Source organism: Pantherophis guttatus, chromosome 6, assembly GCF_059756535.1.
Source record: "Pantherophis guttatus breed Tessera chromosome 6, ASM5975653v1, whole genome shotgun sequence".
In the NCBI taxonomy this organism is placed as follows: Eukaryota; Metazoa; Chordata; class Lepidosauria; order Squamata; family Colubridae; genus Pantherophis; species Pantherophis guttatus.
The window spans coordinates 2,122,862-2,138,939 of record NC_142068.1 but is presented as its reverse complement, the minus strand read 5'-3'; the positions used below and the strand labels follow the sequence as shown (position 1 = coordinate 2,138,939).

Sequence of the window (16,078 nt, the reverse complement as noted above, 5' to 3'; positions counted from 1 at the left end):
TCAGTTTCCATCCATTGTTCCTTGTCCGGCCTTCAGGTGCTTTGGAAAATAGCTTGACCCCCTTCCTCCTCTCTGGGGCAGCCCCTCAAATATTGGAAGATGCTCTCCTGTCTCCCCTGGTCCTTCTCTTCCCTAGACTAGCCTGCAACCGTTCTTCATATTTTTGAGCCTCCAGTCCTCTCATCATCCTGGTTGCTCATCTCTGCGCTCTTTCCAGAGTCTCCACATCTTTTTTATATCATGGCGACCAAACCTGTATGCAGGATTCCAAGTGTGGCATTATAAAGTGGTATTAACACTTCACGTGATCTTGATTCTATCCCTCTGTTGATGCAGCCCAGAACTGTGTTGGCTTTTTTGGCTGCTGCAACACACGGCTGGCTCCGATTTAAGTGAGATTGTCCACTAGGACTCCAAGATCCCTCTCACAGTTGCTGTTGTTGAGTCGGGTATCATCTATTCTATACCTGTGCATTTGATTTTTCTCACCTAAATGTAGAACCTTACTTACAGCGCTGCCCAATTAACCTTGTTTTTACTGACATTATACACTGCTCAAAATAATAAAGGGAACGCAAGCAGAAGACATCCGAGATCTGAATGAATGAAATAGCCTTATTAAATACTTTGTTTGTTACATACAGTAGTTTTGTGTTCCCTTTAGTTGTTTGAGCAGTGTATAAACTACTGTATGTAAAGAACTAAGTATTTAATAAGGCTATTTCATTCATTCAGATCTCGGATGTCTTCTGCTTGTGTTCCCTTTATTTTTTTGAGCAGTATATTTTAAACCAGGGTTTCTCTCCTACAGTAACTCCCTCCTTACAGTATAAGAGGAAAAGTCCACCCGTCCTTCAAAGCTAAAGTTGTAACCTAGGCTTACTGAGTTATTACAAGACACAATTAGTCCCAAACAGACCTATTTTATTGTAACAGCTGAGAATTACGTTCATTCCCAGCTGAGTCCCAATTAGTTGCAAAATACGTCCTTCGGAAGAAGTCCTTCAGGATAATCACCAACCTTTATCTTCTTTGACACCCTGCCAAAGGCCTTACTTGGCAAAGCCCCACGAAGTTCAGACACAAACAAGAGACGCCGACTGGAAACAGAGTTAGCAACGTTGCTTTCCTCCAAAAGGCCCAAGTGCCTTTGTTTCTTTTTAAGCTTTATGGGAGGGGTCAATCATCTCCTGGCCTTACTCCTGAGTCGTCCCTTTTGCTTTAGCTGCTCTTGCCTTCTGGCAGCTCTACGCATGTGTGCACTAGGAACAGGCTCCTCTTGTTCCTCTGCCTCTCTGCTGTCAGCCTTTGGAGGGTCCGAAGTCCGCGCATCACTCCCAGATGGTCCTGGCCCCATCTCTGCCTCCGACGCAGAGCCCTCATCCGAGCCTTCCCCAGACTCCAGGACTGGCCCATGTTCCTCTCCAGCCTCCTCACTGTCCGACTCCGCTGCCAGCTCTGCAGGCTGCTGGTGGACCACCACACCTAATATAAAATTTGGCCATTCATCTGTTCTAAGTCACTGTTTCTCCATCTCGGCCAATTTAAGAGGGATAGACTTCAACACCCAGAATTCCCTAGCTAGAAATGCTGGTTCATGCTGGCTGGGGAATCCTGGGGGTTGAAGTCTATCCCTCTTAAATTTTCCAACATGGAGAAAGAGTTTTAGAATAGATCAGTGATGGCTAACCTTTTTGCCATTGCATGCCAGGAAAGGGGGGCGGGGGAGGTTCGCGAGCGTACACGTGCCCACACCCATAATTCTATGCGCCCTTCCCTGCGCATGCATGCATGTCCCCGCCCCTCGCTGCTGGCACATAATGGCCCGGTAGGCCCATTTTTCTTTCTCACCTGCCTCCAGATCCTCTCTATGCATCTGGGGAGGGCAAAAACAGCCTTCCCCACCCCCTCGGAGGCCCGAAACGGCCTGTTTCCCAACTTCCGGTTGGACACAAAGTGACATTTTTTGTTGTCCCCAGCCTCCAGAGACTACTAGAGAGGCTGAGCTGGCGTGCCAGTTGACATGACTCCGTGTGCCACCTGTGGCACGCGTGCCATAGGTTCGCCATCACGGGAATAGATGAATGGCTAAATTTTATATTCGCTTTGAAGGTCGGATGGACTTTTTACTATTTTACCGTAAGGGAGAGACTTACATTACTCCTTTTTTATGATTTACATTCTTCTTCTTTGATTTTAAATGTTTATTTTATCAAAAGTATACAGCTGCCCATCTCACTAATGGGATTCTGGTCAACACACACTAAAACTAACAATTAAATCTGATTTTAAGCAAGCATTAAAACGATTAATAGAACGTTTAAAAAGATCATGGGAGGTTTGCCCTCCCAGAGTCATTTAATGAGATGGACAGCTGTATAAATTGACGAAATAAATCAAATTTTTATGCTTTTCACGGCAAAGTTTTCAAGAGGCCCAATAGCAACTCTGAATTTGGCCAGCCTTTGCGAATATTTTTGGCAAAGCTGGGCACAGGTTGGTTGATATTTATTTCGATTTTGTTTCCCCCCCACCCACTCCCCTTCGGCTTGTCATCTCCTCTCCTTAAAATAATCTGGTAAATTAGCGACCTTGGGAACTTCCAAATCAATGTAGTTTTGCATCAGATTTCTTAGACTTGTGGGAGGATGACTTGATCCCTGTTTCTGCCACTTAAAAAGGCTCTGAAAAGGATTGTGTTAATTTTAGGTTCTTGGCTAAAATTAAGTCGGCGTTTTGCAAAAAGGAGATGGCAGATCCTACTTTGGACCGAGAATTCAAAATTGGGCAGGAATCGATGATGGATGAAATGGGTTTGGGAATTGCAAGGGGCGAAAAAGACACAATTTGAGTCTCTTCCCCACCCCAGTTTTTTTTTTTTCCTTCCTTGTTACTGAAAAAAAGACGATGTAGGTAGTCCTCGACTTACAACTATTCATTTAGTGACCGTGCGAAGTTACAATGGCACAGAAAAAAGTGACTTATGATTATTTTTCACACTTACGACCCCTGCAGCGTCTCCAATTTTCATACTTATGACCGTTGCGGCATCCCCATTGTCACGTGATCAAAATTCGGAGGCTTGGCCACTGACTCATATTTATGACGGTTGCAGTGTCCCCGCGGGGGGTGTGTGTGTCACGTGATCCCCTTTTGTGACCTTCTGACCAGCCAAGTCAAGGGGGAAATCAGATTCACTTAACAACCGTGTTACTCACTTAAGAACGGCAGTGGTTCATTTAACAACTGCTGCAAGGAAGGCTGTAAAATGGGGCAAAATTCACTTCACAGATGTTTCACTTAGCAAAGGAAATTTTGGGCTCCCTGGAAGAAGGCGCTTCGTTTCAAGTGGGGAAGGGGGGTGATGACCCTTCAGGACCCCCCAACTTCAAGGCAAAAGACAATTTGTGGGTGAAGAAGCAGCTCGGGTTTGGAGGAATTGGAGCATCCTGGGAAAATATTTTGATTTTTGCTTTTAGTGTAACATGCGAGAAATAAACCCTCCCTCCCTCCCTTCCTTCCTTCCTTCCTTCCTCCCTTTTTTCTCCCTTTCTCCATTCCTTCTTTCTTTCTTTTCTTTCTTTCTTTTTTCTCTTTCTCCCTTTCTTTCCTTTCCCTTTCTCTTTCCCTTTCCCTCCCTCCCTCCTCCTTCCTTCTTTCCTTCCTTCCTTCCTTTCTTCCTTCTTTCTTCCTTCCTCCCTCCCTCCCTCCCTCCCTTTTTTCCTTCTTTTTTCCTCCCTTTCTCCATTCCTCCCTCCCTCCCTCCTTTCTTCCTTCCTTCCTTCCATCCTCCTTTCCTTTCTTTTCCCTGTTCCCTCCCTCCTTCCTCCCTCCCTCCCTCCCTTTTTTCCTCCCGTTTTCCTCCCTTTCTCCATTCCTCCCTCCCTTCTTTCTTTTCTTTCTTTCTTTCTTCTCACTCTCTTTCTTCCTTTCTTTCTCCTTTCCTTTTTTCCCTTTCCCTCCCTCCGTCCTCCTTCCTTCCTTCCTTCCGTCTTTCTTTCTTTCTTTTGTTTCTTTCTTCTCTCTCTTTCTCCCTTTCTTTCTCCTTTCCTTTCTTTTTCCCTTTCCCTCCCTCCCCCTTCCTTCCTTCCTTCCTTCCTTCCTTCCTTCCTTCCTTCCTTCTTTCTTTCTTTCTTTCTTTCTTTCTTTCTTTCTTTCTTTCTTCTCTCTCTTTGTCTCCCTTTTCTCCCTTATTAATGAAAAATAGCAAAACTTAATAATGATGGAGATACCGATATTGTCAAAGAGAAAAATAAAATAAAGACCTTTTAAAAGTGTTTTAGGAGGGGAAAAAATGAAAGAAATTCAGAAAAGAGGGGGGAAAAAAGCAGCGTATAGGGAACAGTTACCATATAGTCCTCTAACCCAATTTTTCTCAAGCACACACGTATTCCCAACACATTCATAGGACTCTTTCTTTTTACCCTGCCGTCATCTGTCTAAATGAGCTCCCTGCTTCCTTATCCTCGTCCATTCAAACTCCGTTCCCAGGTGCCGAGTGCAATCGAGTTTCCAATCCATTGAATAAAATCCAAACATGCATTTATCTTCCCATCGATCAGTCTTTCAGCCACAATCACAGCACAGAGACCCATTTAAGCTGCCCACCTGTCCCAATTCCGTGTTCCAGGTACCCAATTCAACAGAAGATTCATTATCCTTTGGCGGAAAAAAAATTGTGTTTTTTTTTTCTCGCACGAGGACATTTATGTAACCCGTTGCTCTTTCCTCTCCCTGTGTGGTAACTAGAGGACATTGTAAAAACATGTTTTTGCAATGACATTGCATCCTTAGCCCAAGTGCTGTGTTTGACAGCCTGTTTCTATACCGACGTAACGGAGTCCAATAAATCCTAAATATTCTCTTTTTCATGCACAGGTTGCGATTTGAGGGCTGTTGATCCCCCTGGCTAAAGGACTTATGACCCTCTTCCGGGCTCTGAGCGAAATAGGAAGCTCTCGTTCTTTGTTCCACTCATTTCTTTCCTGTGCTTACGACCACTCCTCGACTTACGACCACAATGGGAAGTCGAATTGCCTTCGCTAAGCGTGATGGCGAACCTATGGCATGCGTGTCACAGGTGGCACGCTGAGCCAGATTGGTGGGCACGCAAGCGTTGCCTTAGCTCAGCTCCAGCACACATGCACTTTGGATCTTCTGGGCCCACCGGAAGTGTTTCCAGGCTCCAGAGGGTGGGGAAGGCTGTTTTAGCCCTCCCCAGGCTCCTAGAAAGACTCTGGAGCCTGGGGAGGGCAAAAGTCGGGCCTACCGTGCCCACTGTGCCATCACATGCCAAAAGCGAGGGGAGCATGGAGGGGTTACGCATGCATTCATGGGGAGGGGGCAGGGCACATAGAATTATGGGTGTGGGCACGCGCCCGCACAACCACCCCGCACTCCTCCGGCAAAAAGGTTAGTCATCACTGACCTAGGTAGTCCTCAACTTACGACTTACAATGGGGGCGCCAGAATTCCCGTTGCCTAAGCAAGGCAGTTGTAAAAAGTGAGCTGCACCCTATTTTCTGACCGCTTTTTTTTTGCCGTGGTCGTTCAGTGAATCAAGGCAGTCGTTAAGCGAATCGTATGGTTGTTAAGGGAATCCTGTTTTCCTGCATCGACTTTGCTTGTCGGAAGCCGGCTGGGATGGTCGCAAAAGGGGATCATGTGACATCCCCCTCCCCCCCCCGGGGGTACTGCAACCGTCATAAGTACATGTCAGTTGCCAAGCCTCTGAATTTTGATCATGTGACCGTGGGGGGGGATACTGCCACGTTCCTAAGTCTGAAAACCGGTCATAATTCAGATTTTGCAGTGCTGTTGTAACTTGGAATGGTTGCTAAGCAAACAGTGGTTATAAGTCGAGGACCTTTTCAGTTTTCTACTGGGAGCTGAAATTTTCTCCCATAAGCCACAGGAAAAAAAAATCAGAAATATTAGCATTGTTTGGGTTTCACCGATGCTGCCTGCTGATTTCAAACTCTCTGAGAAAACCTTGAGGACTAGCACCTTGCGTAGATCAGCTTGAACCAACTCTAGGTCCATTTTCCATCTGTTATAACTTCAAACGGTCACTAAACGAATGGTTGTAAGTGAAGGACAACCTGTCCTTCATACACACACACACACACACAGACACCCATGCTAGTAACCTCTTGCAGTCTTGAAAACGCAAATATGAAATATTTGTGAAATACGAAATTCCACTTTTTCTGCAGCTTGGCAAGCCTGGAGATCAATCTAAGCCAGTAGAGGCGACTTGAGGTCTCTCTAGGATGCTGCTCATTTTACAATAGCTGCTTTTATTTTTCCTCCTACCCCACCCCTGCAAGGTAGGCCTTTCCTAGGTTTTTTGTTTGTTTTTTTTAAAAAAATCTCATAGAGTGTAAAAAAAGTGCTCAATACTGGAATGTGATTTTCTGGTTAGGAGAGCATCTCATGGAGCTGAAATTTGTTTACAATCTTTTTTTCTGATTGTCTTTTTTAGGTTTCTAATACTTCGTGTCTTCCCATCGGACAGCCCATCCCAGCTGCCCCCCTCCTCAATTTTGCAAGGTGGGCCCAAGAACGAGCTCATATTCCAGGTACACTTTTATTATTATCTGTTTTATTCATTAAACATGAAACTCAGTCAACGGAACATTCAAAAATGCATCACAAATACCATTGACTGGTGTTAATGGTTGATAGGGGTTGCTGCCAGCGTCCTAGGGGTCAACCAAGTACCTTCTTAAGATGTACGATGTTCCAGGTAGCGCAGTTTTTTGCACTTCCGCTGGTGTTATTGCAGGAAGCTGTAATTTATTAATGTGTTTTGTAAAATTCTTGGACATGGTACCAAGTGCCCCGATGACAATGGGTATCACTGTTACATGTTTCATCCATAATTGCGTAGTTTCGATGGCCAGGTTGCAATATTTTGTGATTTTTTTCAGTTCTTTTTTTTCAGCTCTGGCATCTCCTGGTACAGCAATATCAATATACTGTACACTTTGGCTCTCGATAACCATGATATCTGGCGTGTTGTGTTTCCAAATGACGATCTGTATGCATTAGAAACAGATTATTATTATTATTATTATTATCTTTATTCATTAAAGATGTAACTCCATCAACTGAACATTAAAAAATACATCACAAATACCACTAACTGGTGGTAATGGCTGGTACGGGTTGCTGCCAGCGTCTTAGGTATCAACCAAGTATTTTCTTAAGATGTATGATGTTGCAAGTAGTGCAGTTTTTTGCAGTTCCGCTGGTGTGATTGCAGGAAGCTGCAATTTGTTGATGTATCTAAACTAATCAAGGAGAGAAGCAACTTAGAACTAAGGAGAAATTTCCTGACAGTTAGAACAATGAATCAGTGGAACGACTTGCCTGCAGAAGTTGTGAACGCTCCAACACTGGAAATTTTTAAGAAGATGTTGGATAACCATTTGTCTGAAGTGGTGTAGGGTTTCCTGCCTGGGCAGGGGGTTGGACTAGAAGACCTCCAAGGTCCCTTCCAACTCTGTTATTCCATTCCATTCCATTCCATTCCATTCCATTCCATTCCATTCTATATTATAAAATTCTTGCACATGGTACCAAGTGCCCCGATGACCATGGGTATCACAGTTACATGTTTCATCCATAGCCGTGTAATTTCGATGGCCGGGTCGCGATATTTCGTGATTTTTTTTCCAGTTCTTTTTCTTCGACTCTGGCGTCTCCTGGTACCGCGATGTCAAAAAATTGTACGTTTCGGTTTTTGACAACTCTGATATCTGGCGTGTTGTGTTCCAAGTGACAATCCCTCTGTAGATCTTCACCTTCTCATTTTCTATAACTTTTTCCACTTTATGTTCCCATGACTTTTTGGATACAGGCAGGGCCGGATTTAGATGAAAAGAGGTCCTAGGCTATTCCACTTATGAGGCCCTTTCACCTATAGTGAAAGTGTAATTTTAATTTTGCTAACAATTTGAATGTAGGCCCCTCTTGATCTTGAGGCCCTAGGCTGAAGCCTAGTTAGCCTATAGGAAAATCTGGCCCTGGATACAGGTAAGTCGTATTTTTTACATAATGACCAGTGGATTAATTTAGCAACTCGGTCGTGTCTAGCTTTTGTGCGATTTTGCTGCATTCACATATTAAATGTGAAACAGTTTTGACTTTGTCGTTGCAAAGTCAGCAGTTTGGATTGTCGGTGGATTTTTGCATCTTTGCTTTCATGGCATCAGTTTGTAGTGCTTGTTCTTGAGCAGCTAGGATTAAACCTTCCGTTTCTTTCTTGATGGTTCCCATCTTAAGCCAGGCCCATGTCAAGTTGTCATCACATTTTCCTTCAATGTTTTTCAAGTGCTGTCCATGCAAAGCTTTGATTTCCCATCCATTTAATCTGTCATCCAGCTGTTTTTCCTTATATTCTGCCTTTGTTTCTGTTGTTTTTATCATGTTCTCCGTTTTCACAGCCTGCAGCAATTTTTCTGTACTTTGCTTCACATAATCATTCAATCTTCGTTTTTCTTCTTCTACAGTTTGATGGATTTGCAATAGTCCTCTGCCCTCTATTTTTCTTGGCAGGTTCAACCTGTCGATGTCACTTCGTGGATGTAAAGCGTGGTACATATTCAAAAGTTTGCGTGTTTTCTGGTCCAAGTTTTCCAGTTCAGCCAAAGTCCAGTTGATGATTCCAGCTGAGTAGCATATCACTGGAACTGCCCATGTATTAATGGCTCTAATTATGTTTCCAGCATTCAGCTATGATTTTAATATTTTGCGGACCCTCCTGATGTATTCCTTTTGCGTTGACTCTTTGACTTTTCCATTCAAGATGTTATTCGCTTCCAATATGCCCATCATCCTTTGCTAATGCTTTTACTATGTTTCCATTTCCCAGTTCTATTCCTTCTATTTTTTTCCATTTTTCCTTGCTGCATGGATAATATAGCACATTTTTCAAGTCCATTATTATTATTATTATTGTTAATAATAATAATAATAAAATTGGTCTTTTAAACTCTCTTTCCAAAGCATTTCATAAGATTTCCTTGCATCCGGTTATTTTGTATAATTGCGATGTCAAATTTCTTAGGATATTGTTTCTTGGTCTCTTTAAGACGTGAGGAACTTCAACTCCCAGAATTCTATGCTGTACTGCCTGGGGAATTCTTGGAATTGAAGTTCCACATGTCTTAAAGGGACAGACGTTGAGAAACATTGGCTTGTGGGGGGTGGGGGGGAGACCAATTCAAAAAGAAAAATTAAAAAGATCGTAGCCCGGCGAGGCTTAATGGAGGCTCAAATTTCCTTGGAAATTGGGGGGGGGGGAAATTGGGATGGGGTGGCATGTTGATAGCTTTGATGATGGCTGCCATTTTGACTTTTTTGACCTCTCCTCCCATGGACGCCTTTGAGGTGGGGAAAAATGTACAATTTTGAGCTTTTTTTCCTCGTGCTGGACAAGCCATCCCTTGGTAGCTCTGGTTTCTGTGAAAATCCGTTGAGGAAAAATGTGTCACAAAGGTGTCGCGTTGTGACTGCTGAGTTGTATGTTAGACGATGCCTGTGTCAATCACCAGGATGCCAGATTTTGGGATCTTAAAATGGCTGATTCGCTTCCCGGATCTGGAGCTTCAGTGGGCTGACCGGGGAGCTCTCACCCTCCAAGCCTCTGGAGTTATTCCAGAGGATTTACAGGGAGCTCTACCCGCACCCACCGGCTCTCCTCTCCTTCTTCTCCCGATGGAGAGGTTGTTCAGCCGCCAGACAGCTGCTTAACGCTGTCAAAGCGGCTTTTACGAAATCACGGGGCTGGCGGTCCAGAGAGACCGTCCACGACGCCGGCGGTGCCAACCGGAAGTCCTCGGAGCCGTGGCTTCTTGATCTGCGTTGATTCGCGAGTGGCAGTTCCGTGGAGGACGAAATAATGGTTCATTTTAGGAAAATCTAATTTTTGTTGGCGATATGGTTTGCTTGTCTCTGGAATGCATGATTGAGTTTTCTTATAAGCGTATCAGGTTTCCTGCTTGAGACGGGGGTTGGACTAGAAGACCTCCAAGGTGCCCTCCAGCTGTTTTACTCTGTTAATAGTTGCAGGAATTGGGTGTGTCTAGTTTAATAAAAAGAAGGATTAGGGGTGATTTGATAGCAGTCTTCCAATATTTGAGGGGCTGCCATAAAGTGGAGGGAGTCAAATAATTTTCCAAAGCCCCTGAAGGCAGGAGAAGAAGCAACGGATGGAAACTCATCAAGGAGAGAAGCAAGCTGGAATTAAGGAGGAATTTCTTGACTATGAGAACAATTAACCAGTAGAACAGCTTGCCACCAGAAGTTGTGGGTGCTCCATCACTGGAGGTTTTTAAAGAAGAGATTCTGGACAGTCATTTGTTTGAAATGGAATAGGCCTTTCTGCCTGAGCAGGGGGTTGGACTAGAAGACCTCAAGGGTCCCTTCCAGCTCTATTTTAATTAATTGATTGATTGGTTCCTTAGAAACTTTGGGATGGGTTGCGGGAGAGAAATCTGCCAGCTTTGCCAGGCCAGAGTGTCTCCAGAGTTATGGGGCTCATCCAGAGAGTCCTCCGATTGGACTCCTTAGAGCCAGAATTCCTCCAGGGGACATACAGGTAGTCCTCGATTTATGACCATAATTGAGCCCAACATGCCTGCTGCTAAATGAGACGCGTGTCAAGCGAGTTTTGCCCTCTTTTACGACTTTCCTTGCCACCGTTGTTAAGTGAATCACTGCCATTGATAAGTTAGTCACCCGGTTGTTAAGTGAATCCGGCTTCCCCCCTTGACTTTGCTTATCAGAAGGACGCAAAAGGGGATCGCGTGACTGCGGGACTCTGCAACCGTCATAAGTACATGCCAGTTGCCAAGCGTCTGAAGTTTGATCACACGGCCGTGGGGGTGCTGCTATGGTCATAAGTGTGAAAAATGGTCGTAAGTCACTTTTTTTTCAGCGCTGTTGTAACTCGGGACGGCCGCTAAACGAACTGTTGTAGGTGGAGCACTGCCTGTGCTCTGTAATTCTGTAACTGATCCATTTTTATGACGGTCACAGAGCCACGCCGTGGTAATTCTGTAATTCCGTCCATCCCAAGGCCGTTTGACCCGTTAACAGAGTGGACAGTCGCCCCATCCCGTCCGTGGCCAGCCGGACATGATGCAGAACCCCTCAAAGTGTTCAATATCGGCAGCAGCCCGAGGTGGCGAGGCCGAGACAGGAAATTAATCTGAATCTTTTTCTGTTTTCCTGGAAATAATTAGCAGCTCTGATGATCTCCTGTGTTCTCCGAGAAATTAAGATTGTGCCGAAAATGGCTTTTCTCCCCCCTTTCTTCTTCTTCTTCTTCTTTTTTTTTCTTCTTTTTTGTTCAGTCTCTCCTTCTGGGAGCTTAAATGGCAAGGAACAGGTTGCTGTGCGATGCAGCTGTGCAAATTGTGTTTTTAGCCTGGCAGGGAAGAAAAGGAGCAGATATATACGTGTAAGGCTTGTCAGTGGCACATCCAAAATTGCCTCCAAAAGGTTATTTTTTTTCTCTGATGAATCACCCCTTTAATTTAATAGCGTGAACTCGGGCGAGCCAGCCGAGCAAAAGAAGGCTGGGAATATCAGAAAGGAAAACTAAACCCCCTCCTCAAGCAGGAGACCCTCTACCATGTCAGACAAACGGTTGTCCAGTCTCTTCTTAAAAACCTCCAGTGTTCAAACACCCACGACTTCTGGTGGCAAGCAGTTCCACTGATTAATTGTTCCCACTGTTAGGAAATTTCTCCTTAGTTCTAGGTTGCTTCTGTCCTTGAGATTAGTTTCCATCCATCCATCCATCCATCCATTTAATTCCTTCCTTCCTTCCTTCCTTCCTTCCTTCCTTCCTTCCTTCCTTCCTTCCTTCCTTCCTTCATCATAGGACTGCAAGGGACCTCAGAGGCCATCTAGTCCAGCCCCCTGCTCAAGCAGGAGACCCTTCATCATTTCAGACAAACGGTTGTCCAATCTGTTAATAAAACCTCCTGTGTTCCGAATACCCATAACTTCTGGTGGCAAGGAGTTCCGCAGATTAATTGGTTCCACTCTTAGGAAATTTCTCCTTAGTTCCAGGTTGCTTCTTTCTTTTCATTCATTGCTTCTTGCCTTGCCTCCTGGTGCTTTGAAGAATAGGTTGACCCCCTCTTCTTTGTGAGAACCCCCCCCCCCCAACATTGGAAGAGTGCTATCATGTTCCTCCTAGACGTACCCAATTCCTTCCACTGTTCTTCATATGTTTTAGTCCCCTGATCATCTGGGTTGTCAGTAGAAAAATCTCACGGCTGCAGACAGGAACGAAAGTTGGGGAAAAAACACACTTTTGCCAGGAATCACTTCTGTTTCGCCGCTCCAAAAATGTATGTATTTAAAAAAAACAAAAAAACAACTTGCATGAGAAGTTAAGTGGGGAGTCTTTATTTTTACCTTACCAATTCTAATAGTCTGGCTTTAAATCCAGAAAGAGTATTTTGGGGAAGATGGCAGGTGTAAAAAGTAAAAAAACACAAAACGCAAAGCGTGTGGAAGTTTGGCAAGCTTCAAATGAAAAGCTTTAAGGAGAGATTTTATAGCAAGTTGAGGGTGGAAGCATGTCAGAAAAAAGTTAATGATCACCTTGAGTTAAATGAAATAATGCAGGAGGGGGAAAAAAAATTAAGGACATATTGATTTTTCTATATATTCCCTCTCGAGCCGCACACTTAAAATGCCACATCCATAAATACTGCATAATTCCAATTTTTCATTCCAATTTTCAGGTAAGATTAGCTTATCATTGAGTGCTCCATCTGTCATGCATTTCGCGTCCCGTTTCCATCCTTTGGGGATTATTAACATAATTGGGCTGCTTAAGCAACAACAGAGGCAGCTTCGGTTGTCATGCAACATTTTTCGCTGCCAATTTGTCGTTTCGGGCTTTCACTTAACATCCCGAGAGGCCTATTTGTTATCTGATTGAAGTTGGAAATGTATAAATTATTACTTCGTCTCGGATGGGCAGGGAGTAGCAACGGAGGGACAGGTGCCAAAAAGGAAGACTGTGCAAAAAACAAGTTTTAACTTTTATAATGCAGTTTAGAATTTTAGAAAATTGGTCTTTTCCCCCCCAGGTTTTGTTGTTGTTGTTGTTGTTGTTGTTGTTTTTGCTGGTGGTGAAAAAAAAAAAGGCATGCATTAAAGGAAGAGTTTTTTGGGGTTTGCTCCAAAGGAATTAAGAGCGGGTTGCATTTCAGGTTGGAGACCTGAGTGAATTTTGCGAATGGGATCCAAAGATGTGATTGGCTCTTTCATCCAGATCTGGATTGAGTAGGGGTAGAACTGAGGATGAGCCAAGGACCCCTCCCCCATTGCCTCCTAAACCAGGGGTCTCCAACCTTGGCAACTTTAAGCCTGGAGGACTTCAACTCCCAGAATTCCCCAGCTAGCAGGTAGATATATATAAATAGGCAGATAGACAGATATAGATGGATGGATGGATGGATAGATGGATGGATGGATGGATGGATGGATGGATGGATGGATAGATAGATAGATAGATAGATAGATAGATAGATAGATAGATAGTCGGATGGGCGGACAGATGGATGGACGGACAGACAGATGGATAGATGGATATTAAGTGTGATAGATATAGGTAATATAGCTAGATTAGATGGATGGATAGAGATAGATATGATTAATGATAGATGATTGAAACATAGATGATAGGTAGATTGATGATAGATCAATAGATATAAATAGATGATAGATAGATAGATAGATAGATAGATAGATAGATAGATAGATAGATTGATACATAGATAGATAGATTGATAGATAGATAGATAGATAGCATGGAACAAAAACAAAAAGATACATTGCATGGAACAAAACAGATTAACAGATTAACAGAGTTGGAAGGGACTTTGGAGGTCATCTAGTCCAGCCTCCCAGCCAAGCAGGAGATCCTGTATACCATGTCTGACCGATGGCAGTCCGGTCTCTTCTTGAAAGCTTCCAGTGATGAAGCTCCCACAACTTCCCAAAGGCAACTTCTGTTCCATTGAATATAGAATAACAGAGTTAGAAGGGACCTTGGAGGTCATCTAGTCCAACCTGCCTTCCCTGCCCAAGCAGGAGACCCTACACCATTTCTGATGGATGGCAGTCCGGTCTCTTCTTGAAAGCTTCCCAGTTGTTTGCATCAGGTGGTCCTGGACTCACTGGCTCCTTTTTGGATTTTTCTCTAACAAAAAAAATTAGGGATGACTTTTGTTTATTTCTTTATTTTCTTCATTGATTTTACAAAATTCACATTGCCACCGACTCGCCCATGGCGACTCCAGGCAGTTTATGCAAATGTAAAGAGATCATCTAAAAAAAAAACCCTAAAATAATAACAGAAAATAATAAAATACGTTTTGTCCTAACACCAAAAAACCCTTCGCGAAGATTTTTTAAAATTTTTATTTGGAAGTAGTCCTCGACGTACAACTACCATCGAGCCCAAACTGTGTGCTGTTAAGTGGGACAGTCATTATGAGTGAATTTTGACTGGTTTAACGACCTTTATTGCTTCAGTCGCTAAGTGAATCGCTGCAAGGCTTAAACTAGAAACTCGGTTGTTAAGTGAATCAGGCTTGCCCCATTGACTTTCCTTATCATAAAAGATCATAAAAGGGGATCACATGACCCCGGGACACTGCGGCCCGGTCATAAATGTGAGCCCGTTGCCAACATCTAGATTTTGCTCGCATGACCCTGGGGATAGAATAGAATAGAATAACAGAGTTGGAAGGGACCTTGGAGGTCTTCTAGTCCAACCCCCTGCCTAGGCAGGAAACCCTACACCACTTCAGACCAATGGTGTATGGGATACTGTAACGGTCGTAAGTCTGAAAAATGGTCGTAAGTCACTTTTTTCAGTGCTATTGTAACTCGAACGGCCACTGAACAAACTGTAAGTGTGAAAAGTGCTGATAAGTCACTTTTTTTCAGTTGCAACTTCCAACAGTCACTGAATAAACTGCTGTAAGTTGAGGACTAGACAAAAACAAGGGGAAGAAATGAAAATATTTAAGGCCCGCAGAAAATTTTGCAAAAATAATGGCTTTGTTTAAAAAGCAACGATGTGCATTGGATGGGAGCACGGGAATTCCCCTAAATATATTAAATGTATTAAGAAGAACACGTGGACTCCCTTCCGTTGGGCCAAGGTGAAAGCAGGGATGCCGATAGATAGATGGATATATAGATTTATTTATTATTTATTTATTATTGCGATTTATATGCCGCCTTTCTCCCGAGGGACTCAAGGCGGCTTACAAAATGATAATTTCCAATACAAATCACAATAAAATTAAATTAAAATCACACCCCAATTAAAACAGTTAAAAATTATGACAGTGTACCCCCAAACGGATCAGTTGAGTTGACGAAAGAGCCAAGTCTTCAGCTCGCGACGGAAGGAAAGGAGGTCGGGGGCTGTCCTGAGCTCGGTGGGCAATCCATTCCAGAGGGTCGGGGCTCCCACAGAGAACGCGTTCCTCTTGGGGGCCGTCAGCCGACATTGTTTGGCCGACGGCACCCTGAGGAGGCCCACTCTGTGAGAGCGCCCAGGACGATGGGAGAGAGGCTGGAGATGGTCCTGCAAGTACCCCGGGCCTAAGCCATGAAGGGCTTTATAGGTAAGCACCAGCACCTTGAATCGAATCCGGAACGCCCCCGGCAGCCAGTGCAGCTCACGCAGGAGAGGTGTCACACGGGAGAATCGAGAAGCCCCCGTAATCACCCGCGCGGCTGCATTCTGGACTAGCTGGAGCCTCCGGACGCATCCCAAGGGCAGCCCCATGTAGATGAGAGAGAGAGATGGATGGATGGATAGGTAGATAATGAATGGGTAGATAGATGACATAGATAGATAGATAGATAGATAGATAGATAGATAGATAGATAGATAGATAGAGATGGATGGATGGATGGATGGATAGATAGTAAGAGAGGGAGGGAGGGATAGATGATAGATAGATAGAGAGATAGATAGAGAGATAGAGAGATGGATGGATGATGGATGCATGGATGGATGGAT

At 44.0% G+C, this 16,078-nt stretch overlaps 1 protein-coding gene across 4 annotated transcripts in view; it reads left to right on the top strand.

The window, feature by feature from the left end:
* LPP (LIM domain containing preferred translocation partner in lipoma) overlaps nucleotides 1-16,078 on the top strand; it is a 211,053-nt gene that overhangs the window by 30,483 nt on the left and 164,492 nt on the right. For all 4 annotated transcript variants that reach the window (XM_087872385.1, XM_087872387.1, XM_087872386.1 and 1 more), the window contains one exon: nucleotides 6,485-6,581. The gene's annotated coding sequence lies outside the window, so the exon portion shown is untranslated. The remainder of the gene's footprint in view (nucleotides 1-6,484; nucleotides 6,582-16,078) is intronic.